At 34.9% G+C, this 6,679-nt stretch overlaps 1 long non-coding RNA gene across 1 annotated transcript; it reads right to left on the reverse strand.

Annotated features, from left to right (window-relative positions):
* Positions 1-2,409: 2,409 nt before the first annotated feature.
* Positions 2,410-6,413, reverse strand: LOC129151486 (uncharacterized). The gene is made up of 3 exons (XR_008558173.1): positions 6,361-6,413; positions 3,170-3,297; positions 2,410-2,557 (listed from the first exon to the last, which is right to left on the reverse strand). It is a non-coding gene; the product is annotated as an uncharacterized LOC129151486 (long non-coding RNA).
* Positions 6,414-6,679: the final 266 nt, after the last annotated feature.

Below are 6,679 nucleotides of genomic sequence, written 5' to 3' on the forward strand. Positions count from 1 at the left end.
AATAGCAAGCTCTCTAGTAACTGTTTTATCATGCCTCTAAAATAATTAACATCAAAGACATGTTAGATTTACAAAGACTTCTTAATTTTTTATTCCACTGTAATCCATTATATTGGTGTCTAACTGCTTTTAATTATTTTGAAATAAATTGTTATGGTGTATCAGAAAAGTCTAGACCAGTGTATTCTGAAAAAAGAAAAACAAAACAAAACTGTTCTTTCAGAGCTGATGAAGAAAAGTGAATTCCTAAGAATTTTGGAAAAAGTTAAAAGAGTCTTAGATCTGATTTTAAGTCCCTCTTTTGGAAAGAGAAGCTGTTTTATATTTAGTAATTTTTATTTTCAGTTAAAGTCTAGCCATTTTCCTCAGAAAGTATAAAATGCAATCTTGACATTTTTTTTCTCTGAAGGCTTCTTAATTTTACCAGAAAGTTAAGGTATCTGGTAAAATTCAACCCTACTGGATTGAGAAACCTGAGTTTACACTTCTCTCCTAATCCCACTGAGAGCAGCAAACTGGTGGTGGTGATGGTTCCTTTTAAAAACACTGGCACCTTCTAGCCCCATTTCACTCAGAAAGGATGTCTGGGAGCATCCTGCAAAAGTATTCGCTACTGCTATGGCTCACATTCAAATGTGTTCATACACTTTAATTTGCTTGGAAAGGTTAAAATGAACATAAAATATATAAAAAAGATATTCAATTCTCTTGATGATTCTTATAAAATCTCTGAAAATAATGGAGCCTCAAGTTTATTTCTTTTGGATCCCGAGCCAAATTGTGAAACACTTGGATTGGTGACATATAATCTCCCATTAGCTATCTTCAATAGCCTATTGCTCAAATTTAGTGCAAACCACGGAAGGCCACCTGGGTGGTCTTACACTGGGCTGGTGAGTGGACAATTCTAATTCAGGTTAGCGACCCACCAAAACCCCACAGAAATGGACTCTAATAGTAACTATAACAACCCTCCTCCCAAAGAAAATTGTTCAGTTTACGAAGCAGTTCCACAAAAACACACATATATACAAAACTTGGAATTCTTAGGAAAATAAGCAACCCAATTTCACTCAGTTGGACAGTCAGCAAGTTAGTGATTTTGCGGTTTGATCCTCATATGGTACATCAATCACGGCAAGTTTCTTTCTTTCTCCATTCCAAGTAAAACCACTACTTCCCATGCAACATGTCATTACCATCACAATAGGATCTGCTTAGTAATAGAGTTTGGATTGGAGCCTTCACTTTAAAGCCCTGTTTGAGATTGCAGCTTCCTTCCTGTTTCAACTTAGCTTTAAAACAGACTTGGAGTGATCTTGGAAAATCACTCTCTCTTTTCATTTTTTGGTTCCATTAGCTCACAAACCAGTTTGGACTTTCTTTTTCTTTTTTTTTTTCATAAGAAACCAGGGTTTCCTAAGCATGCCATCATTTTTCCATTTCTTTTTTTCTTAAGATAACAAAAGATATCAGGAAGAATGGAAGTAAAGTGTGCATGGTGCGGTGAGATGGGACTTGAAGTTCTCTACTGAGTAGAAGCATAATATGTACATGCCCAGAGTGATGACAACCCTGCCCCTGGTTATAGTACTAAGTCATATAAGTAAATGTTAAACTATCAGAAACACTTTGTAATAATATATACTCTCAAACTGAAAATATAAAATTTTACAATACCTAAAGTAGAATAAATTATTTTCTATTTTGTTTGATTTCTTAGTCAGCTGATTTTAAATGGGAAGTCATATGAACGTGAACAGTAACAATCACACAGCACAGTTACTCTGAAGGGTGCCAAGTACTTCCACAAACATTTACAAACTGTTCCTCATGATGTTGGCAGGTAAGCAAGGAGCAGGTACAGTCAGTCCAATTTTATGCATGGAGAAATTTAGTAACCGCAGTGGTATAGTTCCTGGCAGATTCTTACTAGCTAAAAATACCTTCTAACTTTTTTTAACTTAATTTTATTTCCTAAAGTTTTATTAATTAGATATTTACTCTGCCTTAATTTTTTTAAATCAAGCAAATCCATGCTTTTAAGCCTTTAGAGGAGGCGTTTTAGAAATTTACACATTTAGGTAATTTAGCTCATTCAACTTTTTAAAAATATATAATGAGCTAACACTAACAACGTTATGAAGTTTTGCATCCTGCCATTTCAAGTTCACAATGCACTTTTGCATCTTTTTCCCCATTAAGTTTTCAGCCTAATTCTGTGATGTTAAAATTATTCACAACATTGTTTTTGATGTCTAAACAGAATCAGAGAGCTTAATTTGGAACCAAGATGCTAAATTTAGTGTGAATTACATCCAAGAGCTGAACCCAGATATGATTTCAAATCCCAGGTGCTCTCAGCATTATCACCATGTCCCAGTGGGGAGCTGTCTCTTGTTGCTCAGACAATGACAGAGAGAAGTGATGCCTAAACCTGCTGGAATAGGTAAAAAGGGCAGACTTGAGTGGAGGTCACAGAGTCTTGAGGCTGTGTGAGGCTATTCTCCTGGGTTATGGAGAGTGGTTCTGGAAGCTGAGATGGTTCTAAGTTTTCCTATTTCAAAAAAAAAAAAAAAAAATGCATGAAGGAAAGCAAAAGGACTTTTCCTTTTTTCTCTTCCTCTTTCTCCTCATCTCCCCCAAGATCTCTTGCTTCTAGGAACCTCACTTCGGTCTTATAGTAAAGTAGATCAGCTGTTCTTAAAGGAGCTTTTCGTTGAGTAGCTTGAAAATCTAACCACCATTATACCTTTAAAAGAAATTCCCCTTGGGAAAATGTCTTAAATTCTAAGTAATTGACTTACATTAAAATTTATTTCTTTTCTAGCACAGAATAAAAGTTCCTATATATTAGTTGTTTCCACATTTTTACTTTTAAATATCTCAGCAAGGATTGGAGAAAGCCAACATTTCAAAGTAAGTTGTCGCTAAAATATTTGTTCTTGTCCCTTTTTTATTCTGCTTGCTGGCTGACCTAGGATGTTTCTGTGGCACCTGCTCCCATCTGCTCCATGCTGAACTCTTTCAAATGCAGGTATAAATAACTTTTTCAACACATTTCTGCTACTCATTCTATTAAGTGCCCCAACCAAATATAAGTTTCTATTGGTCTAAAAATAGATCTCCTGCCATCTGGAGTCCCAAGTTTCTGCATTTTCTCTTTTACCTCAGAGCAACTCCAGCAGTCATAAAAGAACTTCACGTGATGTAATTGTATCTGCTTCCAACTGCTCTGAATGCATTCTGGAGCTTTCGTTCTGAGTGAATAATTCTCCCGTGTTATTATCAGGCTTCCTGAAGGGATCAGATGGTCATTCATTTGGACATTTTCAAATCATCAATTAAAACTAAACAAATCCTAGGATTTGATTTTAGCTTTAGTCTTAACTTTTTTTTATACTTTCTTATACTATGCATATGTAGACTGACTGTAAAAACTATCAGATTAACCAAAACCACCGTGTTCCCCCACAATTCCTGAAAAGTAGGTAAAAGAGGGCAAGTAATTTTTTAGTTTTATTTTCCATTGAAATAGATGAAAATAAAAATACATACTTAAGTCTATACCTGAGTTTGCCTGTGTGTTTTTTTAATTTTCCCATTTTATTTTATAATAGTGATTTAATGTGAATTATTTCGATTGAGATTTAGAAGACAGATTGAACATTTCATATTAATTCTCAGTTCTGTCCCTATACCCACCTGAAATGACCAGACTTTCTCCATCTGACACTTTAAATAAGAAACTCAGAACCTATGTCTAGCATCTCACTTTCTTCACATCTCAAATGCATTCAAATGCTAGGTAGTCCGTTACACACATCTCTAGCACCTCTTCAGTTCATTCCATCTCTACTTTCACTAATGCAGGCTAGGCCAGATATATCTCCCTGCATCCAACTGGACACCCCAGGTCCATTCTTCTCTTCTTGAGCAAAAGTGATCTTGTCAAACAAATGTTTCAAGATGTCACCTTCAGCTTAAAACCATTTAAAGCCTTATGCCTTGGAATAACTTATAAAAACCCTCATGAACCCTTGCCATGTGGCTCAGCTGGTTGGGGTGTCATCCTGTACACTAAAAGGTTGTGGGTTCTATGCCCGGTCAGGGCGCATACCTAGGTTTCAGGTTCAATCCCTGGTCATGGTACATCTGGGAGGCAACCAAGCAATGTTTCTCTTGTACATCAATGTTTCTCTCTCCCCCCTTCTTCTCTTTCTCTCAAATAAATAAACATATTTTTGGGTAAGGATTAAAAAAAACACTCTCATGAATGGCCTCCTAACCTCTCTAACCTCAGCTAAAATATTTTACTTGTGTACCTTAGCTCTAGAATGCATTATAGTAAGTCCACAAACACGCAGAATAACATATTTGCATTCAATAGGGTAATGGGCAAGAAGTATATTCATGCCAGATTTCAGGAAAATTTCCCACATTTTATGAATAGCAAGCACAGGAAAGTTTGTTTTATTTCTACATGTTGTGTTGATATATTTTATCAACATTTTAAAAGTTCCAGACTATGAAACTTTTATTTTTGTAGTTCTTCCTCTTCCTGCTCACAGTATTTTTCTGAGAAATTTCACCCTGTTTTCTGACTTCCCTTATTCCCGATATGAGTACCCATCAATCCTCTCCTCCAACTCTTCTGATATCTGAACGTAAGTTTCCTAATAATTTCCTGACCTCAGTCCTTGGGTGTGCAGCAGCAGCATATTAAAATCAACCCTAACACATTCTCAGTCCCCTTCCCTTGCTGTATACTATAGTCCAGATGTGTGCCTGCTCCTGAGTTGCCTAATTCAGTGAATGGCTATACCCCCAGGCAAGCTCCCAATGGCCAGGCTCACAAAAACCTCTCTTTCTAGTTTCCCAAGTCAAGAAGTCATCAAGTATCCCATGTCAGCTGTGTGTACTTGATGGGTCTCCCATCTAATCCAGGTTCTCCAACGCTAATCTTTTGTGAAATACACACTCAACCCTGCCTTTCCACATTAGCTAAAACAAGCTAAAAATGCCTGAGCCTGGATATCCACTAAAATTCACTAGACAATGCCAATTTTTATCAAGTGCAGTGAATGTCTAACCAGAACAGTCACATCCTCATCACTTGGGAAGTTGTTAGAAATGCAAATTTTGAGGCCCTACCCCACACCTACTTAATCAGCTCTCTGGGGTTTAACAAGCCAGCCATATGATCCTCATGCACTCTAAAGTTTGAGAACTGCTGCTCTGTTTGTCATTATTACAAACATCACATCCCTTTAAACTCTCATACCTTAGTTCTAGAAATATGCTATATCTGAAGTGCTCTTCTGCCTGTTTCCAACTCGCATATTCTTCCTTCAGAAATCATTTAAAAAATGGCTGCTTCTTAAAACTTCTCCAATTCTCCCAAGAAGAACTAAATAATACTTTTTTCTCTCTAAATTACTTTATTTATTATAGCTTTTCTATAGTATAATTTGACTTATAGTTAGTTAAAAATAGGTTTGTTTCTCTTGATAAATTGTGAACTCCATGAGATCGCCAAAGTTGATTTTTCTTAGTAAATGCTAGCAGGAAAGGAGCCATATCTTGCTCAATAATCTTAACTGCTCAATAAAAGAATTAAATTATACATTTACATTTTGCTATTTTTATAACAAATAATACAGCATTTACTAATCCAATTTTTTAAATATATGATTTTAGTTTTAAATATTCTCCTTTTCATAGAATATTTTAGTGGAAAAAATGAAAACATAACATGCAAAGATTGTAACATGTGCAAACAACTGATTCCTAGAAGGCCAAAAGAATAAGTTGTAAAGTTTATGAACCAAGATTCATGGTCTATTAAATTTAAACTGCAAAGAATTAAAAAGTTTCTCAAGATAACCACATCATAAAATACATATAATTTGATAAACATAAAATTTATTCCTTCCAGAGTTTCAATTCTAATAGATTTAGATTTTCTTTAAACAAAATTGATTTTCTCTAATAAAACCTAATATCACTTTTATAACCACTTGTTAAAGAAAAATAACCAATAATTATTCATATGTAGGATTGTTTCTACCATGTTTTGTAGAGCACAGCACTTCAGACTACCAATCAATTAATATCCTAGAAAAACATAAATTGAAAGTTCATTATTGAATAATTCTATGATTTAATTTTGTACTACTTGGCTGCTTGGCCTCAAAATTGAGACATTTGAAAATGATGGTGTCATCACAAACCATGATGATATGAGAAAATCTCATCTCCTATGAAGGCAAATAATAGCTTTGCCATATTTTACTCCATATCTGTGCACAATAATATTTTTAGTATCAGAAAGTATTATTTTCTCTGTTTTATACATACATGAACCTTGGGCTGAGTTCAAAGGCCTGGGCAAAAGTCTCATAACTAGTAAGTTTGTTTATTAACTTATTTATTAATTGGCATATATATATATATATATATATATATATATATATATATATATATATATATATATATACTTATGATGTCTCCTGTGAATGAGACATTGTTCTAGTTACTGGTCATATGCTAGTCCCCTACAAGCTTAGCACCTGGTGAGGGATACAAGTTATGAGCACACAGTGATGAGTGCTCTCACAGTGTTCTAAGAATGCTAATAGAAGAGGCAGGTGACCCATAGGTGTGAGATTGAAGAAAT

The sequence above is a fragment of the Eptesicus fuscus genome, chromosome 14, assembly GCF_027574615.1.
Source record: "Eptesicus fuscus isolate TK198812 chromosome 14, DD_ASM_mEF_20220401, whole genome shotgun sequence".
In the NCBI taxonomy this organism is placed as follows: domain Eukaryota; kingdom Metazoa; phylum Chordata; class Mammalia; order Chiroptera; family Vespertilionidae; genus Eptesicus; species Eptesicus fuscus.